The 25,533-nt window shown below is 34.0% G+C and overlaps 1 protein-coding gene and 1 non-coding gene across 21 annotated transcripts in view; one reads left to right on the forward strand and one right to left on the reverse strand.

The window, feature by feature from the left end:
• ADK (adenosine kinase) overlaps window positions 1-25,533 on the forward strand; it is a 506,565-nt gene that overhangs the window by 189,716 nt on the left and 291,316 nt on the right. The gene's annotated exons all lie outside the window — the stretch shown is intronic.
• LOC140632814 (small nucleolar RNA SNORD2) lies at window positions 18,829-18,895 on the reverse strand. Its single transcript, XR_012030498.1, has one exon. It is a non-coding gene; the product is annotated as a small nucleolar RNA SNORD2 (small nucleolar RNA).

The following is a 25,533-nucleotide window of genomic DNA, read 5'->3' on the forward strand; positions in this document are numbered from 1 at the left end:
TAGCAGGAACATTACAGATTATATATTTCAATGTATACAGAAATAGTATACATTAATATTGTAGCTTAAATCAAAAAGTACAAAATAACTAATTTTTGGCTCTTGGCTAACTTATAGTTTTTAAACAGATGCAGGCCAGTGCCTAAAATTTAAATGTATAAACCATCGTGTGTTTTAAAATTTTTGAATCATGCTTCTGCTTTGCAAACCACTGTTGATTTTTATTTCTCACAAATGTTGTACTCTTAAATTATTGGAGTGATAAGTGATTATACAAGATATTTTACTTAAATTGAAAGCATGGCCAGAATAATTTGATCATGTTTCCCAGAAGAAAAACAAAATAACAATCAATGGCAATTCTATATTAACTTTAGCTTATATGTGTGTTTCTATTTCTTTAACTTCAAATCTTTTGTTGCTGTTAACTGGATCATATATCTTGTGTTTTAGCTTAATAGTAATTTTGCTAATGTAAATATCATTATAATGTGTTTAGTAATGTCATAACTCTATGAAGCTGATGCTCTCTTAAAAATTGTTGATGATAACAATATAAGATGAGGGGTGTATAGTTATGAAAGACCCTAACATGATTGTGTATCTTTTTATTTAAGTACAAAGCATACTCATATTGTTTCTATCACCAGTATTTTTTTTAATGGCATAGCACAAAGAACGGTATTATGGTGGGAGACTATGAAAAGGTAAATTTATGGTTAGCTTCCAGATCTGCTCTAGAGTTTATTACCATCTGGTCTCTTTGGAGACTATTATAATTATTCATGGGAATGTTTTCAACACACAAAAAAAAGCATGATTTGTGTATTGGCAGAAAGTAAAAAATACCAGTGGTTTAAACCATATGTAGTTTTCTTAGAGTTAGGCAGGGGAAATGAACTGAAGAACTAATTGAGAATCATCAGTAGTGATGTGGTTTGTCTCAATTTTGTCAGAATTTATTCATAATGAACAAAATATTGCAAAACACGAAAAACTAATGGTAATATAAATACAATAATAACTCCATTTGTCCTATTATTTTACCTTCGTTTTAATCCATGAAATGTAAGATTGTCTGAGATAAATCTTGGTGTGAATCTCAGAAACAAAATGAGGAAAATACCAAATTTTGAGAGCTTTTAAAAATGAAAACAAAAACATTCATGTTAAAATGATTTTGGAGCTGAGCACTGGAACAATGCCTCTCTGAAAGGTATTTGTTATGAATTTAATGCAAACATTATTTTAAATAATTTTACATGTCTTGGACTAGTGTAAAATTTTTCTGAAGCTTGAGTTGATATATTTTTTTTCTTGAGTTGATTTAATAGTAAAAGCATAAAAACAAATATCTTTTCACTTTTCCATTCTAAAAGTTGGAAAGCGGTCTATAAAAAATGAGATGACAAATCAAAAAATAGAGATCATCTATTTTTATTCAGCTGTTTTAAAACAAAAATGCCTGGTGGGCTGGGAATATACAGGAAATTTAAATTTGTGATTGAGAATAAGAAACGCATTTGTGGTTTAAAAAAGAAATACCAGTATGTCACATTAAAGTTATGATATCCACGGTATTGTGCAGTTAGCAGGAAAATGTATTACATCAGGGGGTATGTTGCACTTTTGAGAGCTAGTGTGGGGCTGCTGAATGAAGAGAATAACTCCATAGAAGGCATGAACATTAATAATCCAGTCAGAGAGGAAGAATTTTGCTGTCTCTCATGTAACATAAAACAGATGTTACATTCTATTAAAAACCTTCTTAACTAAAATGAATGTTTAGATCACTGGTCAATAGGAGAAACATGAACAATGGCAATTTAATGATTTTAAAATTTATTGTTTGTCAGTTAATACTGGTGGTAGGGAGGGTGAGGGGAAGCTTGCCAAATGTTAATATATTTTGGATATCTTAATTTAGAAAGTTGAAAGGCAACAGTAAACTGTATTAGTATTTATGTGGTTTTGCAAGTTTAAACTGTTTCCTTCTCAAGAATTGTAAAAACAAGAGATTTAGAAACACAGTCCAGAGTCAGTAAGTTTGAATAGGTTGTTTAAGTATATCTAAAAGTATAATCAATTAACTGTAAATGAGTATTGCAAACATTAAGTGGTTGGAAATTGAAAGTAGACATACACAAAGGGCTACGTGGGGATGTTAATACAAAGTCCCTAAGTATTCTTCTTTTTTCTTATTCATTCATTCATTCATTCATTCATTTATTCATTTATTCATTCGAGACAGAAAAGCAGAGACATAGGCAGAGGGAGAAGCAGGCTCCATGCAGGAAGCCCGATGTGGGACTTGATCCTGGGACTCCAGGATCAACCTTGGGTGGAAGGCAGACGCTTAACCTCTGAGCCACCCAGGCATCCCCCCTCCCCCTTTGTCTTTTAGATTTACTTTTTTTTTTTCCAGTATTTTTTTGTTTAAAAAAATTAGGTGTAATTTACATACAGTTAAACTGACCTTTTTAATGCACCGTTCCATAACATTATGACACATGCCATGTAACCACTACCAGAAATAAGCTATAGAATAGTTCATCACCGTAGAATTTTCCCGTGCCCCTTTGGAATCACCCCCCCCTCCCCCCACCTCAGCTCTTAGCAATCGCTATTCTGTTTTTGTTGGTAGAGATAGTAGTGCTTCTTGGTTGGTGCGCCAAGAATAAGGCTCTACCTGCTTCTTTTCCTGGGAGATTTCTGAGCATTGTTTATACAGCTGATGGACTTAAGATATGAGGTAACAGACTTCATTACTGTTTGCTGTAAAATTGGTGGATTCCCCAGGCTTGATGTTCCTCACCTGCCCGTGCAAACCCACTGCATATACATAGCCATCTATCTGAACCATATCATCTTCCCCCTGTAGGACATGGTGGAGGGGTAATTGGTGCAGATATGTTTATATTCTTATACTTTACCATGAGTAATAAAGTCTTTTGTGTTTGACTCAGTTGTCTCATGTCTTCTGCCTTCATCTGTGAATTTAGTAACAGACTTTTTTGTTAGCCTTTTTAAAAAGTGTAAAATCAAATCCCATATCATATTTTTCTGTCCCTCTGGTTCTGCCTTTTTCAGTGTTTCATATTGAGGAATCCAGCTCCTGGCTAAAAACTTCTATGTGATTTTTCAGGCCCAATCAGAGGCATTTATAAAGGTTTTATGTACCTGGTTTTAGTGGGAAAGCCTGGTACAAACCCAGTACATTGCAGCTTCTGAAGGCAGTTTCTTTTCTTTTTTTTTTTTTTTTTTTTTTTTTTGAAGGCAGTTTCAGTCAAGGACTCATCCCTCACTGACCAGCTATGTTCTTACCTATATCTGCATTCGTAACCCCTGCATCTTCATTTGAGGACCTCTTTATTTGGGCCTTCCGGAGAGGTCTGCCTCTGTCTGCACCTTCTTACTGGGGAAGTGAGTGAGACTGTAAAGACCCCTTTCTCTGCTGTAACGTAGTACTCGGGATTTTTCCACTGCTAGCCCGATCTTCCCTGGGTCATAAAGCTGCAAGAGCCTTTTATTGGGATCTCCCCACATCTGTGCTGATACACTTGATCCTTGACTAGTGTGCGGGTCCTTGAGGGAAAATGGAAGTGGAGAGCTGGTACTTCCTCTGATTTAGCCTATAATTGTAACATAGTAAAGTGATACATTTTGTCTTGTCTAAATGGACTACTGTAGGATCTGGCAACTTAGCTCTCTCCAACTCATTGGGAGTTCTTGACACAAATGAGTGGAATCATATAGTGTATAGCTTTTGAATCTGGCTTCCTTCACTTGGCATAAGTGCATCTGAGATTCATCCATTTTGTTGTGTATCAGTAGTTTATTTCTTTTACTGCTGACTAGTATTCCATCATATAGATGTGCTGCAGCTTCTATATTCATCCCCAGTAGAGGAATATTTAGAATGTTTTCATTTCGGCCATTTTGAATAAAGCTGCTATAAACATTTGTAAGTTTTTGTGTTTACATTGTGTTGTTTATTTTCATTATTACTGAGTTTTGAGAGTTCTTTATATATTCTGAATCCAAATCTTTCATCAGATAAGTGATTTGCAAATACTTTCTCCCATCTGTTCTTATCTTTTCATTTTCTGAACAGTATCTTTCAATGAGCCAAAGTTCTTACCAATTTATCAGTTTGATTTTTATTGATTATGCTTTTATGTATTATTAAGAACTCTTGGCCTAACTCAGGGTCAGAAGGATTTTCTCTGATATTTTCTAATAAAAGCTTTATTGTTTTAAAACGCTTTTATGTTTACATCTCTGATCCATTTTGAGTTAATTTTTGTGTGTAGAAGATGAGATGTGAATAAGGTTCCTCTTTTTCTCCCACTTTGGCTTATGGATATCTAATTGTTCTAGTCCATACCCTTTCCTGAGTTTTTTAAAAATTGTTTTAATTGCCTTTATGGTTTTCTTGGAAATCAATTATATGGTTGTATTTCTGTACTCTCTATTCTGTTCCATTGATCTGTATGTTTATGCTTTCTCCAATATTATGCTGTACTGATAACTACATCTTCATAGTAACCCTTGATGTGTTTGGGATTTTTTGTTTTTGGTCTCTATAATCATGTTAAAATGAGTCTAAAAGTTGAAATTATTACATTTTACAGGCTGAGAATGTCGTATAGTTACATATAAATTTTCACTGTTGTTGGATTTTGATATAATGTATATGTTAGAAAATGTGTTTTCAGTATGCATAGAAGAAGTGCTATTAAATTAGTTGAAGGGGGGGGCAGCCCCGGTGGCTCAGTGGTTTGGCACTGCCTGCTGCCCAGGGCGTGATCCTGGAGACCCTGGATTGAGTCCCACGTCGGGCTCTCTGCATGGAGCCTGCTTCTCCCTCTGCCTGTGTCTCTGCCTTTCTCTCTCTCTCTGCATCTCTTTGAATAAATAAATAAAATCTTTAAAAAAATAGTTGAAGGGGATTTTGAAATAAGACTAATAAGAAAGAGTAAATAGTAAATGGAAAGCTTATACATCTTATTGTCCCTACCTTTTTGTTTTAAATATTTATTTTTAAAGGAGACTTATTTTGTTCTGGTGACTGGTTTGATTTTTATAGATTTTTTCAGCAATGTAACCTTGGACATAGATTTTAGAACAAATGGTCTATATGATAGATGTAGGTAATGCTGGCAGGGGTGGCATGGAGGTGATTCAGGGAAGACAGTGCAACTAATAAAAAGTAATTAAGCCAGATACCCTGCTAGGTTGTTGTTTTATCCTGTGGGGAAATTTTGAGAAAAATCAGTGTCAAAATTGCTTTCAGAATGAACTGACAGGAAGTGTGAGTGTATTTCCTGTTAATGGTTGTGGAGTGGAACCCAGAGAATTATTCACCTGCCTCGTGCTCAGGTGGGCATAGCAGCTTTCACCAGTTCAGGAGGAAAGATCTTAGGCATAGACAGGCATAGCTGTTCAAAGTAACCTGGAACAAGGGCAAATGGTTAGGTCCAAAGGATATAAGAGGGGCACTGACAGCATTTGATGCATACCCTTATTACTTTTAAGTTCCTTTCCTGGATTATTATAATAAACAACTTTAGTCAAATCATCCCTTTAATGATATTTTCTAGATAAATTAGATTATAGTTTCTATACTTACGCTTGTCTCTACTTTTTATTCATACAGCTTCATTAATTTCTATATATTTATGCCTGTTGTCATACTATTTAATTACCTAGAAGAGCTTCCTAACTGCACATTTAGAGTTGTTATTGTATATTCCCTCTTCAGATCATGTATTTTAAAATGTTAAATGATAAGAGAGTATATAAGATGACAGAAAAACATATAAAATGTTTTCAATATCTTTAGCCATCAGAAAAAGTATGAATTAAAACTACATGTGAAATCCCTGCATATATATTTGAATAACTAAAAATTAAAATTGCTGACAATAACATGTGCTAGTGGGAATGTAAAATGACATAGCCACTCTGGGAAACAGTTTGGCATTTCTTATAAAATTAAACATACATTCCATATGACTCCAAATTCTTGAGTATTTATCATAGAGAAATGAAAACTTATGTTCACACAAAAAACTTGCTACACAAATATTTACAGCAGCTTTATATGTAATTGCTCCAAATTAGAAACAATCCAAATAACCTTCAACAGGTGAATGGATAGATGGACTGATACATCTATAAGATAGAATATGACTCAGCTTTATTTTTATTTTTTTTGAAGATTTTATTTATTTTTTTTTTGAAGATTTTATTTATTTATTTATTCACGAGAGACACAGAGAGAGAGAGGGGGGGGCAGAGACACAAGGCAGAGAGGGAAGTAGGCTCCATGCAGGGAGCCCAACATGGGACTCCATCCCGGGTCTCCAGGATTACACCCTGGGCCGAAGGCAGATGCTAAACCGCTGAGCCACCTGGGCTGCCCTATGACTCAATTTAAAAAGGAAAAAAGTATTCAGACGGACAGCAATATGCATGGATACCAAGGGCATCACACTGAGTTAAAAGAGCCAATCTGAAAAGTTGATGTTCTGTATGATTTCAATAATATAATGTTCTTGAAATTTAAAATATACGTATAGTTTTGGAAGACAGAATAGTGGTTGCTAGAGGCTAGGGATGAAGGGGAAAGGAGAGGATAGATAGTGTGAGTATAAAGTTGTCATACAAGGAGTCTTCTTGGTGGGGATGGAACAGTTCTATATATTGAATGCGGTGGTGGTCTCATAGATCTATATGGCTGATAACATTGCATAGACTATAAATACACTCAAGCAAGAATGTCGATAAAATCTAGTGAAACCGGAATGGATTCAGTAATTTACTATTATACCAATGTCAGGTTCCTGAACTTGAAAATGGACTGTGATCATATAATATGTTATCATTAAAGCAAGCTGAGAGAGGGTAACATGGGAGCCCTCTGTATTATTTTTGCAACTTAACTGTGAATCTAAAATTAGTATGTGGTCATTGCATAAGTCCTCTTTATTCACATACTTTGCATCTTATATCTAAACTAATTCTCTTTCCATGACAGAATAATCCCATGGTGTGCAGTTTTTTTTTATACAAAGCAAAGGCTTAAAAGACTACAGAACTAATTGCATGAAAATAAATGTTGTTAACTATTTTGCGTTGGTCTATTTATTACCTTCTTCACAAAATTCCAGGGATCCAAATGTAAGTAAAAGTTTTATTTTCAAAATGATCTGCTTTATAAACAAAACTAGAGGGCCTTCCTGATTTCTTCAGAATTCTGTGCTATAAATTGAAACTTTTGGTGGTCACCTATCTCATAGACATAAACATAGTATCTTCTCTGTCTGTAAAATTATTTTTCTTCATTTGACCAATTTGTACCCATTTAATGTGTCTCAAGCTTAAACCTTGTGGAGGTCTTACCTTTGATACTCCTCTTCAAATCTATGTTTAGTGCCACTCATATGCTCTTATATCAGGCTGGATTCATTTTACAAATGTACAAAATGACCAAATAATAGGCAAGTTAATCACCCAATTGAAACAGTGGCATTTGGTGTAAAACCTCAGAATACATCCTAAATCTTAAATGTACAAATAAATTATTCAAAACATGAGACCACCCAACCCATTCTAGTGATATTTAACAGAGATATATTTGTAACTGGTAGAAGAAGAATCACTCCCTGGGTACAAGATCAATTGCTGTTCATTTTATTCACCTGAAGATAAATCACTTTCACAGATTTTGCAGACTTCTCTTTTTCCTGAAAAAATGATTTATTAAAGTGGAGGTTTCTTTATTATATCAATGCTGGCTTACTCTCCCCTTTATAATACTTCTATATTGAAGGAAGCCAGAGGCCAATCATAGTCTTGTCTGTTCTGCTCTTTATTTCATTGTTATTTTAAAACCCGTTGATGAATTTTTCTCCATTTTGAAGGCCCATTTTTCTCCTACATATGAGAGAATTTTAAATATTTGAGATGATGTTAATGTATTTTATTACTTTAAATTGTCTTTAGTTTGATTTTTTAAAAAAAACTTACTAATTTATATTCATTTAGCATAATTTTAGGATTCAGCCATATTGACCAGAAAAATAGTATTTTTGGGGTGAGTGGGAGAGAAGGAAAAAGGTGTAAATAACTGGTTAAAAATCTAAGGAAATGTTTTCAGTGTTTCATCATGTATATACATTTGCATTGTTTATATTATTATATGAGAAGAACTCACTTGTTTCCCTATATTCCCACATACTGTTTGACAGTTTGAGTAATGTGACAGTATTCATTTCTGCACCTCGTGACTTTTCATTCTTAAAATATTTTCTAAACCAGATTCCAAAACATATATTCTGATTTCTAGTTTGGAACTCTTAATGTTACTATTCAAAACAGTAAGCAAATGAGGGGGTAGTACTCTTCTGCTTCGAAAAAGTAAATAGAAGTTTGGACTCATTTGGAAAATTTAGGATATGTAGCTTTAATGTATATATATAAAATGTATGTGTGTGTGTGTGTGTGTGTGTGTGTATATATCATCTGGGTATATAGGTTGACAGATTAGGGGATCAGAATAGAGTGAAGAAATAAACCTGAATAGAAATGGAAATTCAGAAGAGTATGTAAAAACTGGCAACCAGTGTAGGAAAACTGAGGAATTGTTATTTCAGGAGAATTACTTTCCACTCACTGTGCTTTCTTACTGTGTTAATAATTTTTATAATGTGCTGTGTATTATCAATTTAAATACATAATTTTGAGAAATTAAAATGGCTGGCATATTTATACAGTAGCAGTTTGTTTGCTCAATATTTAATTATTGCCAGTTTGCAGAATATAATGGTACTGGTAATAGTACAATATATAGAACATTGGACTGTGCCTTTCAAATACTTTTTTTTTTCATAAAGATTTTATTCATTCATTCATGAGAGGCACAGAGAGAGAGGCAGAGACACAGGCAGAGGGAGAAGCAGGCTCCATGCAGGGAGCCCAATGTGGGACTCGATCCTGGGACTCCAGGATCACGCCCTGGGCTGAAGGCAGACGCTCAACCGCTGAGCCACCCAGGGATCCCCTCCTTTCAAATACTTTTAAAGAAAACACAAACTTCTTCCCTAACAAATATTTCTTAGTGATTTTTAATATTAACTCTTGGTCTTTCAGTTAGCCCTGTTTATCACATCCTTTGCATCTTTTATCTAAGCTAATTCAGACATATGCCCTCCTCCTTTATATCAAAAATTTAGAGAGACACAATTTATGCCTGCCCCTATTCATGAATACTTGTCCTCATTTTCTTGTGCTGTATATAAAACCCTGTCAGATCAAACTTTAGTTTCCTCTTGTATTTCCTTCTCCTTGATAGAATACCAAGTATATTCAGTGATGTCCTGGATTTGTTTCTTTCACACTTAAATTAATTTTTACTCTGATTTCACCAAAATTTCATATACTTGCCATAGTCTACATTCAGTGGATTTTTATAATCATTACCCTTGTTTCTTGCTGTTTCTGTTTTTGTTGGTGTTTTCTTTTGCTTTCTGCTTATGGCTTCTTCAAAGTTTTTTATGTTTGGATGTCCTCAATCCAAAATCCACCATGTGTTGGCTCTTATGTAGTTGCTTACATAATACAAATAACTATTCTTGGAGTTTTGTGTATTTATTTGGCTGTCATTGTATTGAAAATTGTTTTGACAATTCATTTATGAACTTTCCTAGTGCAGAAATGTGCATTGCAAGATCAGCATGCCCAGGCTTGTGGTGTTATGGATATATGTGTATTTTCAAACGTTTAAAGATTTTTAAAATGTGTAAAGCATATAGTTAACACAAATGTCACCATTCCTTGGTTCTGTCTATAAACTCTCCTCCCCTAAAGGAAATTAAACTGCTATTTCGGGACACCTAGGTGGCTCAGTGGTTGAGTGTCTGCCTTCAGCTCAGGGCGTGATCCTGGGATCTGGGATCGAGTCCCACATCGGGTTCCTAACAGGAAGCTTGCTTCTCCCTCTGCCCCTCTCTCTCTCTCCCTCTCTCTCTCTTCTCTCATGAATAAATAAATAAAATCTTTAAAAAAAAAGACCCTACTGTTCCAATTAGCAAAAACAGTTTCTAACATAGGTCTTTCATAAAAGTGAAGTGGTATAACACAAACTTTCATGAAGTGAGGAATACTTCTTGCTTCATGCTATTTTGACTTTTGTAAGGTTTCATAGGAACACTCCACCTTCAGATCCTGGGAGAAACTTGTATTTTTTTTCTATCTTTTTACTTTTAATCTATTTGTAACTTTTCATCTAAAGTATGTCTTCTATAGACATACACACATGTCTTCATTTTTAAGATTTATTTATTTATTTGAGAGAGGGAGAGAGTGTGCACACAGCGGGGGTGAGGGGCCGAGAGGGAAAGAGAATCTCAGGCAGACTCCCTGCTAAGCACAGAGCCCGAACAAGGGCCTGCTCCCTCGACTCCAGGACGACCACTCAAGCTGAAACCAAGAGTCAGACACTCAATCATCTGAGTCGCCCAGGCACCCCCGTAAATGTCTTTTAGATATAATTATCATAACTATTGCTATGACACTGTAAAATTTGTCCCTTTATATTACTTACATGAAGTCAGTTTGCTCTTCCATAAAACATCTTCTACTCTGTATATAAAGCACAGCTTGTTTTTTTACTAAGGCCTTTGAGAAAAACATTTGAGTAAGCTTAAGTTTCATTGCATTTGGGATGCTTGGGTGACTCAGTGGTTGAGCGTCTACCTTTGGCTCAGGCGTGACCCCGGTGTCCTGGGATCGAGTCCCACATTGGGCTCCCTGCATGGAGCCTGCTTCTCCCTCTGCCTATCTCTCTGTCTGTGTCTTTCATTAATAAATAAATAAAATCTTTTTTAAAAAATGTTTCATTGCATTTAAAAATTCCCGTTATCTAATATGTCAAAAGTTCATGTTTATTTCCCTTATTTTCATGACATGGGTCATATCATAAGAACAAATAAAAATAGTTATTTGTAGTTTGATGAATACTAGATTTTAATCTTATTATATAGTAGATATATTCTGTAATGGAGATATAAATATTAAATATAACATTTTAGTTAAATTTATGTACCATTAGATTTTTCTCTGAATATTAAATTTTTGTATTGGTAGTTTATTGCCATTTACAATTGTATGCTACTAATGATGTTGGTAAGTGCTTCACAGTTACAATAAAATGTAATTATAAAACATGGGTGGGCATACGATGTCCTTCGACAGATGAATGGATAAAGAAGATGTGGTGTATATACAATAGAATATTACTCAGCCATCAGAAAGGACAAATACCCACCATTTGCTTCGACCTGGATAGAACTGAAGAGTATTATGCTGGGTGAAATAAGTCAGTCGGATGAGGGCAATCATCATATGGTTTCACACATACGTAGAATTTAAGAAATAGTGAAAGATTATAAAGGAAAGGATGGAAACCGAATGGGGAAAATTAGAGAGGAAGACAAACCATGAGAGACTCTTTTAACTCTGGGAAACAAACAAAGGGTTACGGAAGGGGAGATGGGGGTGGGGATTGGGTAACTGGGTGACAAATACTAAGGACACTTGATGGAATAAGCACTGAGTGTTATACTATATGTTGGCAAATTGAATTTAAATTCAAATTTTAAAAATTAAAAATAAAAGGTTCCATTAAACTTTAAAAAAAATATGGGTGGGCATCATCTATAATTGATTAATTAGCTTATAAATAATGCAAACTAATATAAACTTCTGTTGATTTCCAGTTTCTAATCAATCTGACTTGAAGTATTATTTTTATGTATTTTTGCCTTAAAAATATCTTAAATGTGGAAAGAAAACACTAATATTTTATTTTTTTAAAGATTTGCTTATTTATTTATTTATTTATTTATTTATTTATTTATTTATTTATTTATTTATTTATTTATGATAGAGAGAGAGAGAGAGATAGAGATAGAGGCAGAGACACAGGCAGAGGGAGAAGCAGGCTCCATGCAGGGAGCCTGATGCAGGATTCGATCCAGAGACACAGGCAGAGGGAGAAGCAGGCTCCATGAAGGGATCCAGGATTGTGCCCTGGGCCAAAGGCAGGCGCCAAACCACTGAGCCACCCAGGGATCCCCAGAAAACACTAATATTTAAATGCAAAGTTAAAAGTATTCTATAATGTAAAAAAAAAAAAAAAAAGCAATCTTGTTTTTGAAATGTTCAGTTTATTTGATTTTGTGTGTATAAAAGTTCTTTAGGGATTTAAAAATGCTTTTCTAAATTTAAAAAAAGGCATAGAACAGAAATAAAGCTTTAAAAATGCTCTAAATCCTTATGCATTAAAACGTTTTCATTTTTTTTAAAGAAGCATCACTTTAACACTGCGTAAACTATGTATTCAACAAATTGGTATATGGATTATAATACAGGCACCTAAATCTCAGGCTTTACTTAGTCTCTCTACTGATTACTACTGTTGAGTATAAGTTTCATATGAGAATAGGAAAAAGGGAGCTCATCATTCCCCTGAGCATCTGGAATAAGTTCCTGCCAGAGGCAAGATAGTAATTTTTGTCTTTTTGTCCGTATAGCAAACCTAGTATTGGCTGAAATGAATCACATGCAGAAACTCAAATACTCTCACAGAAAGATTCCAGTGTTTGTGTGATTTCTTTTGCTGGAAAAATTGCATGTTTTTGACTCCTACATAATTCCTTTATCAATAGTAAAAATTTCCTCATGACATAGATCCTTCAATCTTTTTTTTTTAAGATTTTATTTATTTATTCATGAGAGACACAGAGAGAGAGGCAGAGACACAGGCAGAGGGAGAAGCAGGCTCCATGAAGGGAGCCCGACGTGGTACTCAATCCTGGGTTTCCAGGATCACGCCCTGGACTGAAGGTGGCGCTAAACCGCTGAGCCATCAGGGTTGCCCCAGATTCTTCAATCTTAACATTTTTGATAATTAACCATTAAGTCCCTGAATATTATATTATTATTATCATTATTATTAAAACACTTATTGTTTTGAATGAATATTAGCTCTGAATACTGGTAACCTAAAAACATGAAGTTTACTTCAACTCTTTTGTGGTTCTTTGGAGGAAGACATCTTTTTGTATAGTCTTAAGAAAATCTTTGCAAATCTCTTGGATGATAGAAGCACTCATAACAAGTGACAGTTACGGTGGGAGCTCACAAGATAGATCTTCTCTGTGCTCTACCATCAAGTAGATAAGTGATCTTGGGGAAGTGCTTCAACTTCTTAATCTATTCACTGATTATTTTAATCTTGATTACTTAGGCTCATTATGGTTCCAAAATTTCATGGCATCTTTCTATTTTTAATTATAGTTTTTAAAATCTAAGTAAAAAACCCATATTGGATTCAAAGGGAAAGTTCTATTAGCACTTAAATTAAATTTGAGTTGTTAGATATCTTACTGCTTCTCACTTTTCACTCACGGCTTCCACTGTGTGTGATTATGATTATTTAAGCCATATGCACTTAATGCATTAAGTCCAAGCAGAGGACTGTGATAAATCAGTAAAACTTCATTCTGAGTATTTATTCATTCTGTGGATTTGGTTGTATTGTGGTCAAATTTTTTCTAATTTTATATGCATATCTTGGGAGTTTGTTATTTGGCCACGCTCACATGGCTTGATACACTGATAAGTAATGCTAAGTGTTCAAGCACAGCTTTCCAGACTAAGTTTATTTCTACAGGTTAAACCACCTAGTTGCTTTTTTATCATTTCACTTTTTAAGATTATTAACAAAGTATGTATAAGTCAGCTTTTTAAAAACCTCTGCCACTTGAAGGATAATAAAATGACCCAAGGAAAGGAAGAAAAACATATTAGATGATATATAAAGTTTATACTTAATCCTATGCAATCAACAGTTAATGATACAATGTTTGTAGGCTAGGCTTACTTTTATTTTATTATAAGCCCTTTTGGTGTAGTGGTGTGGCTAGAAATGTAGAGTGTGGATCCAGATGAGTTGGGGAAAATTTACAGATAGAATTTTCAGAAGCTGAAGAGAAAAGCATATTGTCCTTAGAAGGTTTTAAAAAATTATTCAGATTTTCCATTAAGCTTTTTAGATCTCTCAACCATCTATTTTTTTTTCTATTACAATTTTAGCCCGTTCCTTTTATATTGTCTTCAGTTCAAGTTGGACAGTTGATCCATATTCTTTCTAATTTTCATTATATTTAAAACTGAAGTTTTCTCAATTTTATTTTCTTAAGCAATTATTTGTTAGTGGACATTAGGTACTATTTATAAATTCCCAATTCTTGGTTATAGTGCTACTTATTTATCTTATCATATAACTAAATACATATGTTTGTCAATCCACAGTAAGAAATGCAGTTTACATCACTTCTAAAGATGCCTCTGTTTGTGTGTGTGTGTGTATATATATAACTAAAATTATTCATTAAATAATTTCTACCCTTAGTACCTTGCAGGGCACTTTGGTTTTTTTATTCTGTTAGATATAAAAGTGATGGCTGTGACCCATTATGATTATCATCATCCATTAGTGCATCACAGACTACTACTTGAAAATCACTGAAAGATGTTGATTAGTATAAATGGGGAATCTTCTCCATCTTGCCCACATAGTAGATATATTACTGGGTTATTTTATATAATACTCATTTCATAGGATAGTTTGCATCTTGTTATATAAAGTTTTTTCCATTTTTAAATTTTGTATCAACTGAATCAAGAACTCTAATGTTCAGTACATCTTTAGCAAGCCTATTTCAAGTCTTTCTGTCTCAAGTAATTACTCTATATGTTGGTCACTTCATTGGACACCTTACCTCTAAACCTTAAAATACTTCAGTATAGCTTCATTTCATCTGTTATTACCCCCATTTCAAGATGGAAAACTGAGTGTTGGGAGATAGTTCATGCATTTTTCACGTGCCTGCACAGTATAAGTCTTCTAAGCAAAGGCATTTACATTGCGGGTGTTTTGTATAAGGAGAAATTCCTGGGTAGTGAAACTAGTAATGTGTCCATCCTTGGAGACATCCCAAAATTAAAATTAAAAGACCTCACCTTCCTCTTCCTGTAAGAGAGCTGCCTTTATACTAGAGTAATGCACTATCTTTCTTTTCTGGAGCAGAGCAGAAACCTTTAGAAGATCAGAGTTTCTTAGTTTTAGGATTACTCTCTGTGCTGCTCTCTGCTGCATGTGCCCGTAATATCCAGCCTTCACTGCATTGCCCCATGAGGATTGGAACTCAGGGAAATAGCACTAAGTTATTGCTCTGGCTGCTGTTTTTGCCATGAGCAATAAATTTTCTTTGTCTCTGATCCAGAGGTCTCATGTCCTCATGTCACTCTGTGTGTGTGTGTGTGTGTGTGTGTGTGTGTGTGTGTGTGTGTGTAGAGAAAAAAGGAGAAAAGAGATAGGCAGACACTAATTTGTTAATGTATGTAGGACTATCAAATCCTTGATGGTTTCTGAATTAATACTTGTTTATAGGAAGTGCAGGGCTGTGCTTTTAGTAAATTCAAAACTGCAATTTGGCCTTAAGCCTTACATAGGTGGCTAACAAAACTAGACAATACAGTGCCAATGACTAGGATTTAGCATAAGCAGATAATATAAATATTTTCTGTCACATTTGTGTGTTTATGGTCTATGACTCTGAATATTTTTCTCCCCACCCTTTTATGTTAAACTAAAAAAAGTGGTAGGCTGGGATTGGAGTATCTAGGATGAAATTCTATTTATATGGATAAAATTTTGTAGCCATATGTATATATTTCATAATACATTGAAAAATAAAGTATAATCACCTTTAATAATAAAATAAATTACTTATTAAAAAATCTACTTAATGCACAGAATAAAAATAATTCTAGAATTTTTGAAGTTAACGTATTTCTCAGTAACTAGAATTATAATGTAAACTATAAAACTGGACTTAATTTGCCATTTATTTATAATAGTTTAAAAACGGAATCTATCTCATAATTGTGACAGATGCAAACTTGGAGTATACATCTATATTACCTGTTATGGAATTGACTCATATCCATAAATGCTGATTTCAAATGACAGGGTTTATGTAATACTTTGGGTATTATTAATCCTATGTTTTAAGGCATAACTCATAATGCAAGTTGACCTTATGGAACATTTAAGGGAAATTCCTTCATTTAGCATTATATAGGTTTCTATGTGATATATAGGACACTTGATTTAATATTAACATCTGTGTAGACACAAGCCTATTGTCCACTTCAAATTTTTATATATATAGAATATAAAATAGTTTGCGCAAACGCATATGGATTAGTTTATTAATATAATTTTATATTAAAACCCTTTATACCCACTTAAATGTATATATAATTTGCATTACATGTATTTCATAGTAGGAGATAAGAAATAGACTAAACCTTCCATTCTTGGAGGTAAAAATTCTTTATCCTGTGTTTGGCTACATGAGAAAGATGAAGGTATTTTTGTTTTCCATAAGTTATCAACAAACACTTATTATAGATACATCAGCAGATGCTTACTACATCTCTACAGATCCATTCATAAATATAACCACATTTCCTGAAGTATAGTTAGAACTGTCTGACATGGATAATTATGAGAAAATAATTAGCAACATACATAATTTGTAAATATTAACTAGTTACTTAGGATATTCTGAATCGTAGTTATTCCAAATTGCATATCATGCCAGAAGAAATCAAGATGATAACAGAATAAGCGATGGGTAGAAACTTGCATAAAATCAAATTGTTTGTACAGAGGCAGAATGACCCAGTTTGTTTCCTTTATTCACTTTTCTTATTTTCTTCAGAATTTACTTAAATAATTTATTCCGATCTTCAAATTCCTGCCCAGTCTCCTGTCCCTTTTATCAGAAGACAGTTTCTCAACTTTTCCTACTAAGCAATCATTTTAGCCATTAAGAAGTATTCTCAATGTCTGAACTCTCTGTATTTAAATGTAATAAGTTATTTTTAGTCTTCATGCTAAATATCCAGTACCTTTTGAAATTTTTAATATAGAACATTTCCACTTAGCAATTCTTCATATGATAATATATAATTATAGAAAGTATAATTTCCTTTGTTGATTAACTGTTACTGGTTAATGCTGAAGTAATTGCTGATATTTATTTTCTCTGTTCTCTTTTTTAAAAAAATACCACTTGCTTTCTTGTTAGTACTTTACAAACATTTACCAAGTTAATGTGTAAGTTGTAAAACAGATATAAAATTGTTTTTGGAAAAAAAATTTTAAATGGAAGTGTTTTTGGCAGTAAAACTTTTTCTTTGAGAGTGAAGGGATACTGGATTACAATCAACATTTTTAGATATTTCATATGTAGAGAACCAAATAAAATTATAAAGTTGATATAAATATCAATGTGCTATGCAACTTCACACTTTATATGTTCATGTCCCCAAATTGGAGTGTTTTAAGAAGCATGAAGAGTTCTCCAAATTAGTTTATGTATTGCTTGTCTGGTTATGTTCTGTAGATTTTTTAAAATAGTAATTCTGCAAGAAAGGCAAGGAAAATTTGCTTTGGAAAGAGTGAAAACTGCAAATGCATTTTATGTTCTATGACACTGTATATTGTATCTAGCTGGTAAACTATAATTGTTGTACTACGGATTCAGAAAATATAAGCTGATAGGCATAATGATAGCTATTTTGTAAATATGAATATTTAAGCATTAGTTGAAATCTAAAATAGTTACCAATGGATGTTTTAAAAATTTGCCTATAATCTTTAAAACTGGCATTTTTAAACTGTGGTTCATGAATTATCAGTTGGAATGGAAGTCTGTTTATGGACCTATAGGAGGCCCATAAATCCATTAAAGGTTTACATTTAAACATGTGGGGTTTTTTGGAGAATACTTAACTTTTATCATAGTCTAAAAAACAAAAACAAACAAAAAAAAACAACCAAGACCCACTGATTTAAAATCACCGATGAAGGCCATAGGGGATCCCACTATATATACAGTTGATCCTCATTATTTGTAGATACTATGTTTGCAAGTTTACCTACTCAGTAAAAATTTACTTGCAAATACCAAATCCGTACTCAGGGCACCTTTGCAGTCATTCACAGTTATAAACAGAACAGGAAAAGAAAAAAAAAAAAAGATGATGTGCACATTATCATCTGAAGTAACACTTTACCTTCTTGTTTCATGATACTCATAAACAAGTATCCTTTGCATGGTATATTTAGTGCCATTTTCCCATTTTTGTGCTTTGTGATTTTGTTGTTTAAAAAGGCCATCAAGCATAGTACTAAAACGAAGTCTAGTGTTCCTAGGTGCCAGAAGGCTGTAATGTGCTCTAGAGAAAATTTTGTTAGATGTGCTTTGTTCTGGCATGAGTTATAGTGCTTTTGATTGTGAATTCAGTGTTAACAAATCAAATATTATGATGTGTGTATATATGTATGTATGCTTATATATAGCTATATATACAGCTTTTTATATCTGTATATATAAATAAAATAATGTCTCTCTAAACAAAACACAAAAAACAAAATTATGTAGTGATATTAATTGGTTGAAAAATAATGTAACCAAGGCATTGCAGGAACCTAACCCTGTAGTTCCCATAGGTACAATGTTTCCGTATTCATAAATTAGAGCTAAGGAAGCTAATCTCATTGATCTTTTGAAGTCTTTTTCTCGCCCCCCCCCCCCCAAGTTTCGCCAATCCCACATCAAACCACAATTTCTTGTTCACACCATGTATTCCATTTGGAACATTAATTATGTCTAAATAATTAAGTGTTCAGCAATGAATATTCTCTTCATCAGGTCATTTCTGAAAGATGACTGCTATCATTTCACTTGAAGTGTTTCTTTTTAAACTTAATATTTCATAATGTACTTTTTTATGAACATTTACTGATGTTAGACCAGGCTATGTATGCATCATTCATCTCTTAATATCTTACATCACACGCTTTTAACATAACCATGATAACTGCTGTTGATTTAAGTGGACTTCATGTTTATACTTTGTAGCTCTGCTAGAATTCATTGATCTGCTTCAGATTTCTGCCTGAAATGTTTTTACTGCTCATTATACCATATATTGTAATATAATACCATATATTGCTCTAGGATATTTGTAACCATTTACACTGAGTTTAGTCATTTTATCTGAGGGCTTGCTAATTTGTTAATAGATGAAGAGTTAGAAACATCCTTATCTAACAGTTATGAGCTATATATTTACATACTTGACCATATTCAGTGAATCAAAGTGTATTTTTCATTTTTCAAAACTAAAGGAATTTGAGGCTCCCTCTTTCTGACAAATGGAGTAACAAATAGTAGATTAATTGTCTCACCTGAAATAATAAGACAAGTTCTATGGTCATGTCTATAGATGCAGAAAAAGCATTTCAAAATCTAACGTTGATTCCTTATAAAATCACTTTACAGACTGGGAATATTGGGGAGACCTCAGCCTGGCAGATAGCATTATTAAGAACCAATGGTAACATTGTATTTGTTGCTGAAAGGCTAAATGCTTTCCCACTAAGATTAGGAACAAGACCAGAATGTCTGCTTTCACCACTATTTAACATTGTAGTGGAGGCTCTAGCCAGAGTCCTTAGACAATAAAAAGGAAAACATCTAGATTAGAAAAGCAGAAGTAAATCTGTCATTATTCACCAGTGATATGATCTTCTATGTATATTATCCTATGGAATCTACAAAAAAAAACCTAGAGCTAATAATTGAGTTTCGCACATTAACAGGATTCAAGATCAGTATTTTCAATCGAATGTATTTTTCTTTAGCAATAAAAAATTTGAAATTTAACAAAAAGCAGTGTTTACCATAACATCAATAATATAGGGGACAAATCTGACAAAAATATGAAACTTGTTTACTTAAAACTATAAAACGTCACTGAAGAAAATTAAGTGGACAGATTGCTGAGATAAGTCACCAGTAGTTTGATCCATAAAAGAAAAAAAATTAATTGTATTTTGGGTATATACGTAGGTCAAAACTTACATAATTTTATATCTTAAATTTGTGTAAATAATTTGGCATTATTTAAACCTCTATAAAGCTATTAAAACATATCAACAAACAGAAAAACTAAGGAAATTTGTGACCACGTAACACAAAATGATTTGTCTAAAGTCAACTCAATTTTTAATCACAAGATAACCTCTAAAAATGACAACATCACTGAACAAAAGTTAATGAGTGTGGTATATAGATTGTTAGATGCCAGTTAGCATTATTTCTTTGAAAACCAGATCTAGCTTAAGGATTCATAAGCTTGACCAACTTTTTTACTTGTTAAAATACATTTGCCTACAATGTCTGGAATAGCATTCAAAAATCTGGGCAACATCTTTTGAACCTTTTTTCTACAATTGCTCCAATAGATTATGATTAGAAATGAGTTTCCGTGTTTAGGGTAGAAAATATTTAAGAATTATTTATTATTAAGAATTTTTTATTAATATTTTTAAAGATCATATGGAGTAATGTTAACATATTTTAAAATATTCTTGAAATTTTTATTGTGGAGATATGGTAAACTATTAGTTTCAGGGTAGCTTTTTAGTCATGTTTCCTTTTTAAGTACATTATTGTTTTTTTCAAACAATACATTATAATGAAAAATTCGCAATGAAATGTGTGTAGAAGTTGCAAATTTGGGGTTTGGTAAAAATGTAAAATCAATCACGTTTATATATTAGAAAAATCTTAAACTTTGCTGCCCCACGCATGCCAAAAGATAAAGTCCATTCCCCTCAACTTTCTGAAATGGTTTAGATTTCTAACATATGTAGTTTGAAAAGATATGTATTTGTTTTTACTTATATTCTGGAAAAACTGGGAGGTTTAGCCATAATGCTGACACATCAATGTATGAAAAAATTGATAATCAATGTATGAAAGAGATTGTTTTTTGCAAGAGAGAATTCATACATTAAATTAATTACATTCTTTAATTGTGTACATGTCTTGGCTATCAAGGAATTTCCATTGTGTACCTATTATTTCTTAGAAATGAGTTATGAATTATCCTGTAATTGAAATATTCTATTTTTTGTGGACCTTACAAAATAATAGTTTCTATGAATAATGAACTTTTTTGTGTGTCTCTTAATAACTTGTAATTTTTAATACCAGTTGACTCTTTGGGGGCGAGGTACACATAGTGTTACTGCTGTTAAAAGTGAACTAAATGAAGACTTACAGTTCTTAAAGTAATAGTTGCATGTCTTTTTTACTATATATTTTGTTACTTAGTGCCTGTATGATCATTTTGTTATTGTTATTTAAATCCCAACTCTGTCTAATAAATGGGGCATTTATGATAATCAGTACTTTTTATTTTAATAAAAATTCCATTCATATTTTCACATCAGTTATAGTCTCAGTTATTGTTTCTACTTGCTCTCCTCAGAACAATGACTTTAAATTAAATCTCAGCATGATTTTTACATGTACTTCAGATCCTTCCATGCTGAGTTAGTAGGCATTTATTGAATGCTTAATATTTCTTTATAGCATTGATTTGGAATATGTTTCTTGAATTTTAAAATATTTCGAGTCACTCATCTTACTCTTTGAAAGCATAAAACTTTTATGAGTAACTCATTTACATTACTTCCATTTCAAGTTAATAATACTAGGCGTTATTTGGAAAACTAGGAAAAAATTATTGTGAAATGACAATTCTGCTCCAATATTCTCAGGATAATTTAACATTTCTTCTTTAACACTCTTTTTTTGTATGTGTTATTTATTTGGGTCCAACAGAAGTTGGATAAAATGCCCTTTTTAATAACTTTTATATCTTAATAGTCTAAAGATGTTTAAGTGAATTGAATTGTGGCTTGTATGGGTATCTATTAAGGATTCCCAAATTGGAAGGTAAGGAATAATCTAACAGGTGGTGGCCTGACTTCATTGTTGTAACTTAGTAATCATCCTAATTTCAGAGTTTGTTGAATGTGATTCTTTTTTAGCCCCATGCTCTCATGTCTACATGCTCTACATTATCATCCCTTATGGCTTTGTGTATGAAATATAAAGTTCTAGCATTCTGCCGACTAAAGCTTCTCATTCTTTGTAATCTTTCCCTGACTTTTCTCGTATTATTTCAGTTCTTTGATTATATAGAATTCTCCTACCCCTTGTACCTCTTAAGTTTCAGCGCCTTCTAATCTGCCTTTCTACTGCACTTATTAGATAATGCATCTGGCCTCACTTAAATTTTTCCTCTCAATTTTTGTGTCCTATAATTTCACAATGGCTGTCCACCAATTCTAATTCAGTCTAACTTTCTATCTACCACTTTTTTATACCTTAGGATATTAAGACTATTAGGTGAAAATCATAATAACATTATACAGGTGAGTCCTTTTACAAATTCTTGGTTTTCAGACCCTCACTTTGCTCATCCTAAGTAACATTTTTGAAAATTGTAGATTTTCTCTAGAAATTCTTTTGAAAATTAATGTCTTATATAATTTTAAATAAATACGTTATTATTCATCCACTTGAAGGAGACTCATTTCCAAAATAGGAATGCATTCTAGAAAGTTGAGGAATATAATTGATAGGTGAAAACACTACTGTATGTTCTACTCTGCTTGCAAATAGAAGTGTGGTTCTTTTATTTATGACCTGAAATAAGTAGAACAAATCTTGTCAAATTTTGCATTAAAAACACTGCTTTATAATTAAGATTTTTACAGTGATATACAGGATAAGCACTTCAAAATATAAAAGCAGTTCCATGATTTTGATAATTATCATTGTATAACATGCTAATATTAGGGTAAACTGTATAAAGGGTATGTGGAAATTCTCTTATTATTTCTGCAACTTTTCTCTAAGTATAAATATCACATCACAGTGTAGATATATTAGCATACTGGTTACATAAAATTTATGTATTAAAAACTGATATAAAAACTAAATTTCCGGGGCTAGGAATTTGGGTGGCTAGGTGGTTGAGTGTCTGCCTTTGGCTCAGATCATGATCCTGGGGTCCTGGGATCAAGTCCACATCCTGCAAGGAGCCTGCTTTTCCCTCTGCCTATGTCTCTGCCTCTCTCTGTGTCTCTCATGAATAAATAAATAAAATCTTAAAAAAAAAAAAACCTAAATTTCCTAAAGCATATATGTTTTTTAATTATCCAAAATTAAATTATAAACCTATTCAATGAGTCCATCTATATGCAAGACATTTTCTAGGCATTGTAAAGGAATGACACATGTCTGCATCTACAGTGCTTTCTGTTTCTTACCCAATTGTCATTTTTCTTTGTATTTATTCAAATTTTTATTTCCTGCATTATCTTCCCCTACCCTCACCAAGCAACTTCATATCCTACTCTGTAAATATAATAGAAATCACCAGGTTTCCACTTCATCTTCTCTTCAAATTTGTTTATATAATTTTATCTTTTTAACTCCATTATGACGTCTTTTTCATTCTCTAGAACCTCAAACTGTTATCCTTTTCCCCCTTTCCCTTCTCTATGAGATGTATAGAAAGAGTATTATAAAAAAAATTTTCAAGATTTATTTATTTATTTTAGAAAGGATGGATGAGGCAGAAGGATAGTGAGAGAATCCTAAGAAAACTCCCTGCTTAATAGAGAGCAGACCCTGGGCTCTATCTCGGGACCCTGAGATCATGACCTGAACTGAAATCAAGATTTGAACCCTTAACTGGCTACCCAGGCACCTCTGTACTTTAAATTTAGTACGAGGTTACCACTCATTGTTTATTCAATACCTGCAGTCTAGGATCTCAATTTTACCTCCCTTTGAAACATGGTATTTTTTTTTTTACAAAGGTCACGAAAAATATAGTTGTCAAATCCAATTACTGTTGAAAATCTGGATCGTAATTGACCCACTTGTTTAATTTGTTGATTACTCTCTCAATTTTGAAACTTATTTTTCTTTCTTCCATTATCTTTCAGGAAAAATGATACTCTTTGTTCTTTGCTTATTAACTCCTTGATGTCCTTTCTCTGTACCCTTTACTGACTTAACTTTTTCTGTCAATTTTTATTGTTTCTAATTTCATAAATTATAAAGATATAAAATAGATTAAAAGGCCAAAAAGATTGTAGGTGAAGGAAAATAAAATGAAAACAAGAAAAATATTTGCAAGATGTATCAGAAAAAGAGGTAGTATGTCCCTTATATGAAAACAGATTCTAGGATTCTTTGCATTGGTTAAGAAGAAAAGAAAAACCCAACTGAAAAGTAAATAAAAAATATAATGAGTAATTCAGTTTACCTAAGAAATGAATTGTTTATAAGTAAATGAAAAGCTCCTCACTTTAATTAACAATAAAAAATACAAGTTAAAATAAAAGTTACATTTGTTGTCACATTGTATTAAAAAAACTGATTGGGGGGGAGGAGCAAGATGGCGGAAGAGTAGGGTCTCCAAATCACCTGTCTCCACCAAATTACCTAGAAAACCTTCAAATTATCCTGAAAATCTATCAATTCGGCCTGAGATTTAAAGAGAGACCAGCTGGAATGCTACAGTGAGAAGAGTTCGCGCTTCTATCAAGGTAGGAAGACGGGGAAAAAGAAATAAAGAAACAAAGGCCTCCAAGGGGGAGGGGCCCCGCGAGGAGCCGGGCTGAGGCCGGGGCGAGTGTCCCCAGGACAGGAGAGCCCCGTCCCGGAGAAGCAGGAGCTGCACCGACCTTCCCGGGGGAAAGGGGCTCGCGGGGAGTTGGAGCAGGACCCAGGAGGGCGGGGATGCCCTCGGGCTCCCCGGGACAGTAACAGCAACTGCGCGTCCAGGAGAGTGCGCCGAGCTCCCTAAGGGCTGCAGCGCGCACGGCGGGACCCGGAGCAGCTCCAAGGGGCTCGGGCAGAGGAAGAGGCTCTGTGCGGAGGGGGCTGCGCGGTTCCAGGAGCAGCTCGGAGGGGCTCGGGCGGCTGTTCCGCGGAGGGGGTTGCGCGGCCCGGGAGCGCGAATCCAACGGCGCAGACTCCGGAGCACAGGGCGCCGGGACACAGCCCAGGATCCGGCCTCCCCCCGGGACAGGCAGAGGCCGGGAGGGCCCAGGACAGCAAGGAAGCTCCTGCCCCGAGCTGAGCAGATCAGCGGCCCCGCCCCAGAGCCTCCAGGCCCTGCAGACCGAGTTCCTGCCGGAGCTGAATCCAGGTTTCCAGAGCTGGCCCCGCCACTGGGGCTGTTCCTCCTGTGGCCTCACGGGGTAAACAACCCCCACTGAGCCCTGCACCAGGCAGGGGCACAGCAGCTCCCCCAACTGCTAACACCTGAAAATCAGCACAACAGGCCCCTCCCCCAGAACACCAGCTAGACTGACAGCTTCCAGGAGAAGCCAAGGGACTTAAAGTACACAGAATCAGAAGATACACCCCGTGATTCTTTTTTTTTGTTGTTGTTTTGTTTTGTTTTGTTTTGCTTTTTGATTTGTTTCCTTCCCCCACCCCCTTT

This window comes from Canis lupus, chromosome 4 (assembly GCF_048164855.1).
Source record: "Canis lupus baileyi chromosome 4, mCanLup2.hap1, whole genome shotgun sequence".
Classification (NCBI taxonomy): Eukaryota; Metazoa; Chordata; class Mammalia; order Carnivora; family Canidae; genus Canis; species Canis lupus.